Raw genomic sequence first — 11,233 nt, forward strand, 5'->3', positions numbered from 1 at the left:
TATTTGCAAACAGTGTGAAAGTAATGGTCATTTCTACGTTCCTGGTAACCTAGGCTTCACTCCAGGGCGTTGTTCCACCAGATAGAATAGTTAGGGCCTAAGAAGTCAACGCCAGAAGAATAAAATGCAATATAAGTACAACAGTTTACCATCGTATAAAATGAATAATTGCAAACATTGTGAAAGTAATGGTCATTTCTACGTGCCGGGCAACCTAGGCGTCACTCTAGGGCGTTGCTCCACCACAGCTAAAAGCTACGGCCTTAGAAGTCAACGCCAGAAGCATAAAATACAATAAATATGCAACTGATTTTCCATCGTATAGCATGACTAATTGCAACCAGTGCGAAAGTAATGACCATTTCGACGTTTCGGGCATCCTAGGCTTAACTCTGAGGCGTTGCTCCACCAAATCGAATACATAGGGCCTTAGAGGTCAACGCCAGAAGCATAAAATGCAATATATATATAACAGATTTTCCATGTATAAAACGAATAATTGCTACCAGTGTGAAAGAGTTGGTCATTTCTACGTTCCGGGCAACCTAGGCTTCACCCTAGGGCGTTGTTCCACCAGATGCAATGGTTAGGACCTAAGAAGTCAACGCCAGAAGCATAAAATACAATAAAGATGCAACAGTTTTTCCATCGTATAACAGGAATAATTGCAACCAGTATGAAGGTAATGGTATGTTCTACGTTCCGGACAACCTAGGCTTCACTCTAGGGCGGTGCTCCACCAGGTTAAATAGTTATGACCTAAGAAGTCAACGCCGGAAGCATAAAATACAATATATACAACAGCCTTTCCATCGTATATAATGTATATTTGCAAACAGTGTGAAAGTAATGGTCATTTCTACGTTCCTGGTAACCTAGGCTTCACTCCAGGGCGTTGTTCCACCAGATAGAATAGTTAGGGCCTAAGAAGTCAACGCCAGAAGAATAAAATGCAATATAAGTACAACAGTTTACCATCGTATAAAATGAATAATTGCAAACATTGTGAAAGTAATGGTCATTTCTACGTGCCGGGCAACCTAGGCGTCACTCTAGGGCGTTGCTCCACCACAGCTAAAAGCTACGGCCTTAGAAGTCAACGCCAGAAGCATAAAATACAATAAATATGCAACTGATTTTCCATCGTATAGCATGACTAATTGCAACCAGTGCGAAAGTAATGACCATTTCGACGTTTCGGGCATCCTAGGCTTAACTCTGAGGCGTTGCTCCACCAAATCGAAGAGATAGGGCCTTAGAAGTCAACGACAGAAGCATAAAATACCATATAAATACAACAGCTTTGCCATCGTATAAAATGAATTATTGCAAACAGTGTGAAGGTAATGGTCATTTCTACGTTCCGAGCAACCTAGGCTTCAGTGTAGGGGGTTGCTCCGCCAGATCGAATAGGTAGGGCCCTAGAAGTCAACGCCAGAAGCATAAAATACAAAACAAATAGAACAGTTTTTCCACGTATAAAACGAATAATTGCTTCCAGTGTGAAAGTTATGGTCATTTCTACGTTCCGGGCAACCTAGGCTTCAGTCCAGGGCGTTGTTCCACCAGATGGAATAGTTAGGGCCTAAGAAGTCAACGCCAGAAGCATAAAATACGATATAAATACAACAGCGTTTCCATCGTATAAAACGAATAATGGTAACCAGTGTGAAAGTGATGGTCAGTTCTTCGTTCCGGGCAACCTAGGCATCGCTCTTGGGCGTTGCTCCACCAGATCGGATAGTTATGGCCTTAGAAGACAACGCCAGAAGCATAAAATACAAAATAAATAGAACAGATTTTCCATGTATAAAACGAATAATTGCTTCCAGTGTGAAAGAGTTGGCCATTTCTACGTTCCGGGCAGCCCTGGCTGCACCCTAGGGCGTTGTTCCACCAGATCGAATATGTAGGGCCATAGAAGTCAACGCCCCAAGCATAAAATACAATAAATATACAAGAGTTTTTCCATCGTATAACAGGAATTATTGCAACCAGTGTGAAAGTGATGGTCATTTCTACGTTCTGGGCAACCTAGGCTTCACTCTGGGGCGTTGTTCCACCAAATCGAATAGTTAGGGCCTAAGAAGTCAACGCCAGAAGCATAAAATACAATATAAATATAACAGTTATTCCATTGTATAAAACGAATAATAGCAACCAGTGTGAAAGCTATGGTCATTTCTACGTTCCGGGCAACCTGGGCTTCACTCTAGGGCGGTGCTCCTCCAGATCGAGTAGTTAGGGCCTTAGGAGACAACGACCGAAGCTTAAAATACAATAAAAATACTGCAGCTTTTCCATCGTATAAAAGGAATAATTGCAACCAGTGTGAAGCTAATGGTCATTTCTACGTTCCGGGCAACCTAGGCATCACACTAGGGCGTTGCTCCACTGGATCGAATAGTCAGGGCCTTGGAAGCCATCGCCAGAAGCATAAAATACAATATGAATACAACAGTTTTTCCATCGTATAACAGGAATAATTGCAACCAGTGTGAAAGTAATGTTCATTTCTACGTTTCGGCAACCTAGGCTTCACTTTGGACCGTTGCTCCGCCAGATCGAATAGTTAGGGCCTAAGAGGTCAACGCCGGAAGCATAAAGTACAATATAAATACAACACCTTTTCCATCGTATAAAACGAGTAATTGCAATCAGTATGAAAGTTATGTCATTTCTACGTTTCGGGCATCCTACGCTTAACTCTGAGGCATTGCTCCACCAGATCGGATACATAGGGCCTTAGAAGTCAAATCCAGAAGCATAAAGTACAATAAAAATCCAACAGTTTGTCCATCGTATAACAGGAATAATTGCAACCAGTGTGAAAGTGATGGTCATTTCTACGTTCCGGGCAACCCAGGCTTCACTCTAGGGCGTTGTTCCAACAGATCCAATAGTTAGGGCCTAAGAAGTCACCGCCAGAAGCATAAAACACAATATAAATAAAACAGTTTTTCCATCGTATAAAACGAATAATTGCAATCAGTATGATAGTTATGGTCATTTCTACGTTTCGGGCATCCTAGACTAAACTCTGAGGCATTGCTCCACTAGATCGAATACGTAGGGCCTTAGAAGTCAACGCCAGAAGCATAAAGTACAGTAAAAATGCAACAGTTTTTCCATCGTATAGCAGGATTAATTGCAACCAGTGTGAAGGTATTGGTCATTTCTACGTTCCGGACAACATAGGCATCACTCTAGGGCGTTGCTCCTCCACACCGAATACCTACAGCCTTAGAAGTCAACGCCTGAAGCATAAAATACAATAAAAATACAAAAGTTTTTACATCGCATAACTGGAATAATTGCCGCAAGCGTGAAGGTAATGGTCATTTCTACGTTCTAGGAAACCTGGGCTTCACTCTAGGGCGTTGCTCCGCCAGATCGAACGGTTAGGGCCTTAGAAGTCAACGCCAGAAGCGTTAAATGCAATATAAATACAACAGTTTTCCATTGTATAAAACGAATAATTGCAACCACTGTGAAAGTAATGGCCATTTCTACGTTCCGGGCATCCTAGACTTAACTCTGAGGCATTGCTCTACCAGATCGAATACATAGGGCCTTAGAAGTCAACGCCAGAAGCATAAAATGCAATATATATATAACAGATTTTCCATGTATAAAACGAATAATTGCTACCAGTGTGAAAGAGTTGGTCATTTCTACGTTGCGGGCAACCTAGGCTTCACCCTAGGGCGTTGTTCCACCAGATGCAATGGTTAGGACCTAAGAAGTCAACGCCAGAAGCATAAAATACAATAAAGATGCAACAGTTTTTCCATCGTATAACAGGAATAATTGCAACCAGTGTGAAGGTAATGGTATGTTCTACGTTCCGGACAACCTAGGCTTCACTCTAGGGCGGTGCTCCACCAGGTTAAATAGTTATGACCTAAGAAGTCAACGCCGGAAGCATAAAATACAATTTATATACAACAGCCTTTCCATCGTATATAATGTATATTTGCAAACAGTGTGAAAGTAATGGTCATTTCTACGTTCCTGGTAACCTAGGCTTCACTCCAGGGCGTTGTTCCACCAGATAGAATAGTTAGGGCCTAAGAAGTCAACGCCAGAAGAATAAAATGCAATATAAGTACAACAGTTTACCATCGTATAAAATGAATAATTGCAAACATTGTGAAAGTAATGGTCATTTCTACGTGCCGGGCAACCTAGGCGTCACTCTAGGGCGTTGCTCCACCACAGCTAAAAGCTACGGCCTTAGAAGTCAACGCCAGAAGCATAAAATACAATAAATATGCAACTGATTTTCCATCGTATAGCATGACTAATTGCAACCAGTGCGAAAGTAATGACCATTTCGACGTTTCGGGCATCCTAGGCTTAACTCTGAGGCGTTGCTCCACCAAATCGAAGAGATAGGGCCTTAGAAGTCAACGACAGAAGCATAAAATACCTTATAAATACAACAGCATTGCCATCGTATAAAATGAATTATTGCAAACAGTGTGAAGGTAATGGTCACTTCTACGTTCCGAGCAACCTAGGCTTCAGTGTAGGGGGTTGCTCCGCCAGATCGAATAGGTAGGGCCCTAGAAGTCAACGCCAGAAGCATAAAATACAAAACAAATAGAACAGTTTTTCCACGTATAAAACGAATAACTGCTTCCAGTGTGAAAGTTATGGTCATTTCTACGTTCCGGGTAACCTAGGCTTCACTCTGGTGCGTTGCTCAACCAGATCGAATAGCTAGGGACTTAGAATTCAACGCCAGAAGGATAAAGTACAATATAAGTACAACAGTTTTTCCATCGTATAAAATGAATAATTGCAGACATTGTGAAAGTAATGGTCATTTCTACGTTCCGGTCAACCTAGGCGTCACTCCAGGGCGTTGCTGCACCACATCTAATAGCTACGGCCTTAGAAGTCAACGCCAGAAGCACAAAATACAATAAAAATGAAGCAGTTTTTCCATCGTATAGCATGACTAATTGCAACCAGTGCGAAAGTAATGATCATATCGACATTTCGGGCATCCCAGACTTAACTCTGAGGCGTTGCTCCACCAGATCGACGAGTTAGGGCCTTAGAAGTCGACGCCAGAAGCATAAACTACAAAATAAATACAACAGTCTTTCCATCGTATAAAACGAATAATTGCAACCTGTGTGATGGTTATGGACATATCTACGTTCCGGGCAACCTAGGCTTCACTGTAGGGCGTTGCTCCACCAGATCGAATAGTTAGGGCCTTAGAAGTCAACGCACGAAGCATAAAATGCAAAATAAATAGAACAGTTGTTCCATTGTATAAAACGAATAACTGCAACCAGTGTGAAAGTACTGGTCATTTCTACGTACCGGCAGCCTAGGCTTCACCCTAGGGCGTTGTTCCACCAGATGGAATAGTTAGGGCCTACGAAGTCAACGCCCAAAGCATAAAATTCAGTAAAAATACAACAGTTTTTCCATCGTATAGCATGAATAATTGCAACCAGTGTGAAAGTAATGGTCATTTCTACGTTTCGGGCAACCTAGGCTTCATTTTAGGCCGTTGCTCCGCCAGATCGAGTAGTTAGGGCCTTAGAAGTCAACGCCAGGAGCATAAAATGCAATATAAATACAACAGTTTTTCCAATGTATAAAATGTATAATTGCAACCAGTGTGAAAGTTATGGTCATTTCTACGTTCCGGGCAACATAGGCTTCAGTCTAGGGCGTTGCTCCACCACACCGAATAGCTACAGCCTTAGAAGTCGACGCCTGAAGTATAAAATGCAATAAAAATACAACAGTTTTTTCATCGTATAACAGGAATAATTGCAACAAGCGTGAAGGTAATGGTCATTTGTACGTTCCCGGCAACCTAGACATCACTCTTGGGCGTTACTCCACCAGATCGAATAGTTAGGGCCTTAGAAGTCAACGCCAGAAGCATCAAATACAATATAAATACAACAGTTTTCCATTGTATAAAACGAATAATTGCAACCAGTGTGAGAGTTATGGTAATTTCTACGTTCCGGGCAAGCAAGGCTTCACTCTAGGGCGTTGCTCCTCCACACCGAATACCTACAGCCTAAGAAGTCAACGCCAGAAGCATAAAATGCTATACAACTAAAACAGTTTTTCCATCGTATAAAAGGAATAATTGCAACCAGTGTGAAAGACATTGTCATTTCTACGTTCCGGGCATCCTAGGTTTCACTCTAGGGCGTTGCTCAGCCAGATCGAATAGTTAGGGCCTAAGAAGTCAACGCCCGAAGCATAAAATACACTAAAAATCCAATAGCTTTTCCATCGTATAACAGGAATAATTGCAAACAGTGTGAAAGTAATGGTCATTTCCACGTTCCGGGCAACCTGGGCTTCACTCTAGGGCGTTGCTCCACTAGATCGAGTAGTTAGGGCCTAAGACGTCAACTCCAGAAGCATAAAATACAATAAAAATACAACAGTCCTTCCATCGTATAACAGGAATAATTGCAACCAATGTGGAAGTAATGGTCATTTCTACGTTCCGGGCAACCTAGGCTGCACTCTATGGCGTTGTTCCACCAGACCGATCAGTTAGGGCCTTAGAAGTCGACGCCCGAAGCATAAAACACAATATAAATACAACAGCTTTTCCATCGTATAAAACGAATAATTGTAACCAGTGTGAAAGTTATGGTCATTTCTACGTTCCGGGCAACCTACGGTTCATTCTAGGGCGTTGCTCCACCACATCGAGTAGCTACGGCCTTAGACGTCAACGCCAGAAGCATGAAATACAATATAAATACAACATTTTTTCCATCGTATAAAACGAATAATTGCAACCAGTATGAAACTTATGGTCATTTCTACTTTCCGAGCAACATAGGCTTCACCCTAGGGCGTTGCTGCAACAGATTGAATAGTTACGGCCTTAGAAGTCAACGGCCGAAGCATAAAATACAAAATAAATAGAACGGTTTTTCCATTGTATAAATCGAATAATTGCTACCAGTGTAAAAGCTATGGTCATTTCTACGTTCCGGGCAACCTAGGCTTCACCCTAGGGCGTCGTTCCACCAGATCGAATAGTTAGGGCCAAAGAAGTGGACGCCAGAAGCATAAAATACAATATAAATACAACAGTTTTTCCATCGTATAGCAGGAATAATTTGCAACCAGTGTGATAGTAGTGGTCATTTCTACGTTCCGGGCAACCCAGGTTTCACTCCAGGGCGTTGCTCCACCAGATCGGATAGTTACGGCCTAAGACGTCAACGCCAGAAACATGAAATACGATAAAGATGCAACAGTTTTTCCATCGTATAAAACGAATAATTGCAAACAGTGTGAAAGTAATGGTCATTTCTACGTTCCGGGCAACCTAGGCTTCACTCTACGTCGTTGTTCCACCAGATCGAATAGTTAGGGCCTAAGAAGTCAACGCCAGAAGCATAAAATACGATATAAATACAACAGCTTTTCCATCGTATAAAAGGAATAATTGCAAACAGTGTGAAAGTAATGGTCATTTCTACGTTCCGGGCAACCTAGGCTTCACTCTACGTCGTTGTTCCACCAGATCGAATAGTTAGGGCCTTAGAAGTCAACGCCCGAAGCATAAAATACGATATAAATACAACAGCATTTCCATCGTATTAAACGAATAATTGCAAACAGTGTGAAAGTAGTGGTCATTTCTACGTTCCGAGCAACCTAGGCTTCACTGTATGGCGTTCTTCCACCACATCGAATAGCTACGGCCTCAGAAGTCCACGCCTGAAGCATAAAATACAATAAAAATACAACAGTCTTTTCATCGCATAACAGGAATAATTGCAACAAGCGTGAAAGTAATGATCATTTCGGCGTTTCGGGCATCCTAGACTTAACTCTGAGGCATTGTTCCACCAGATCGAATAATTAGGGCCTGAGAAGTCAACGCCAGCAGCATAAAATACAATATAAATACAACAGTTTTTCCATCGTATAAAACGAATTATTGCAACCAGTATGAAACTTATGGTCATTTCTACTTTCCGAGCAACCTAGGCTTCACCCTAGGGCTTTGCTCCAACAGATTGAATAGTTAGGGCCTTAGAAGTCAACGCCCGAAGCATAAAATACAAAATAAGTAGAACGGTTTTTCCATTGTATAAAACGAATAATTGCAACCCGTGTCAAAGTGATGGTCATTTCTACGTTCGAGGCAACCTAGGCTTCACTCTAGGGCGTTGTTCCACAAGATCGAATAGTTAGGGCCTAAGAAGTCAACGCCAGAAGCATAAAATACAATATAAATATAACAGTTTTTCCATCGTATAAAACGAATAATAGCAACCAGTGTGAAAGTTATGGTCTATTCTACATTCCGGGCAACCTAGGCTTCACTGTATGGCGCTCTTCCACCACATCGAATAGCTACGGCCTCAGAAGTCCACGCCTGAAGCATAAAATACAATAAAAATACAACAATCTTTTCATCGTATAACTGGAATAATTGCAACACGCGTGAAAGTAATGGTCAGTGCTACGTTCCGGGCAACCTAGGCTTCACTCTAGGGCGTTGTTCCACCAGATCGAATAGTTAGGGTCTGTGAAGTCAACGCCATAAGCATAAAATACAATATAAGTACAACAGTTTTTCCATGGTATAAAACGATTAATTGCTACCAGTGTGAAAGTTGTGGTCATTTCTACGTTCCGGGCAACCTAGGTTTCACTCTAGGGCGTTGCTCCACCAGCTCGAGTAGCTAGGACCTCAGAAGTCTACGCTTGAAGCATAAAATACGATATAAATGCAACAGTTTTTCCATCGTATAACAGGAATAATTGCAACCAGTGTGAACCTAAAGGTATGTCCTACGCTCCGGGCAACCTAGGCTTCACTCCAGGCCGTTGCTAAACCAGATCGAAGAGTTAGGGGCGTAGAAGTCAGCGCCAGAAACATAAACTACAAAACAAGTCGAACAGTCTTTCCATCGTATAAAACGAATAATTGCAACCTGTGTGTAGGTTATGGTCATATATACGTTCCGGGCAACCTAGTCTTCACTGTAGGGTGTTGCTCCACCAGATCGAATAGCCAGGGACTTAGAATTAAACGCCAGAAGCATAAAATACAATAAAAGTACAACAGTTTTTCCATCGTATAACAGGAGTAATTGCAGCCAGTGTTAATGTAATGGTATGTCCTACGTTCCGGGCAACCTAGGCTTCAGTCTAGGGCGTTCTTCCACCAGAACGAATAGTTAGGGCCTAAGAAGTCAACGCCAGAAGCATAAAATACAATATAAGTATAACAGTTTTTCCATCGTATAAAACGAATAATAGCAACCAGTGTGAAAGTAATGGACATTTCTACGTTCCGGGCAACCTGGGCGTCACTCTACGGCGTTGCTCCACCACATCTAATAGCTACGGCCTTAGAAGTCAACGCCAGAAGCATAAAATACAATATAAATACAACAGCTTTTCCATCGTATAAAACGAATAATTGCAACCAGTGTGAAAGTAATGGTCATTTCTAGGTTCCGGGCAACCTAGGCTTCACTCTAGGGCGGTGCTCCACCATATGGAATAGCTACGGCCTTAGAAGCCTACGCCTGAAGCACAAAATACAGTAAAAATACAATAGTCTTTTCATGGTATAACAGGAATAATTGCAACAAGCGTGAAAGTAATGATCATTTCGGCGTTTCGGGCATCCTAGACTTAACTCTGAGACATTGCACCACCAGATCGAATAGTTAGGGGCTTAGAAGTCAACACCCGAAGCATAAAATACAAACTAAATAGAACAGCTTTTCCATCGTATAAAACGAACAATTGCTACCAGTGTAAAAGTTATAGTCATTTGTACGTTCCGGGCAACCTAGGCTTCACACTTGGGCGTTGCTCCAACAGATTGAATAGTTAGGGCCTTAGAAGTCAACGCCCGAAGCATAAAATACAAACTAAATAGAACAGCTTTTCCATCGTATAAAATGAATAATTGCGAACAGTGTGAAAGTAATGGTCATTTCTACGTTCCGGGCAACCTCGACTTCACTTTACGGCGTTGATCCACCAGATCGAATAGTTAGGGCCTAAGAAGTCAACACCAGACGAATAAAATACAAATTAAACACAACAGACTTTACACCCTATAAAAGTGAATAATTGCAACCTGTGTGAAGGTTATGGTCATATCTACGTTCCGGGCAACATAGGCTTCACTGTAGGCCGTTGCCCAACCAGATCGAAATGTTAGGGCCTAAGAAGACAACATCCGAAGCATAAAATGCGATATAGATACAACAGCTTTTCCATCATATTAAATGAATAATTGCAAACAGTGTGAAAGAAGTGGTCATTTCTACGTTCCGAGCAACCTAGGCTTCACTCTAGGGCGGTGCTCCACCATATGGAATAGCTACGGCCTTAGAAGCCTACCACTGAAGCACAAAATACAATAAAAATACAATAGTCTTTTCATGGTATAACAGGAATAATTGCAACAAGCGTGAAAGTTATGGTCATTTCTACGTTCCGGGCAACCTAGGCTTCACTCTAGGGCGTTGCTCCACTGGCTCGAATAATTAGGGCCTTGGAAGCCAACGCCAGAAGCATAAAATACAATATAAATCCAACAGTTTTTCCATCGTATAGCATGAATAATTGCAACCAGTGTGAAAGTAATGGTCATTTCTACGTTTCGGGCAACCTAGGCTTCACTTTAGGCCGTTGCTCCGCCAGATCGAATAGTTAGGGCCTAAGAAGTCAACGCCGGAAGCATGAAGTACAATATAAATACAACACTCCTTCCATCGTATAACAGGAATAATTGTAACCAGTGTGAAAGTAATGGTCATTTCTACGTTCCGGGCAACCTAGGCTTCACTCCAGGGCGTTGTTCAAACAGATAGAATTGCTAGGGCCTTAGAAGTCAACGACCAAAGCATAAAATACGATAAAAGTACAACAGTTTTTCCATCATATATCATGAATAATTTCAATCAGTGTGAAAGTACTGGTCATTTCTACGTTCTGGGTAACCTAGGCTTCACTCTAGGGCGTTGCTCCACCAGATCGAATAGTTAGGGCCTAAGAAGTCAACGCCAGAAACATAAAATGCAATAAAAATACAACACTCCTTCCATCGTATAACAGGAATAATTGTAACCAGTGTGAAAGTAATGGTCATTTCTACGTTCCGGGCAACCTAGGCTTCACTCCAGGGCGTTGTTCAAACAGATCGAATAGTTAGGGCCTAAGGAGTCAACGCCAGAAGCATAAA

The sequence above is a fragment of the Calliopsis andreniformis genome, unplaced genomic scaffold (assembly GCF_051401765.1).
Source record: "Calliopsis andreniformis isolate RMS-2024a unplaced genomic scaffold, iyCalAndr_principal scaffold0025, whole genome shotgun sequence".
Classification (NCBI taxonomy): Eukaryota; Metazoa; Arthropoda; class Insecta; order Hymenoptera; family Andrenidae; genus Calliopsis; species Calliopsis andreniformis.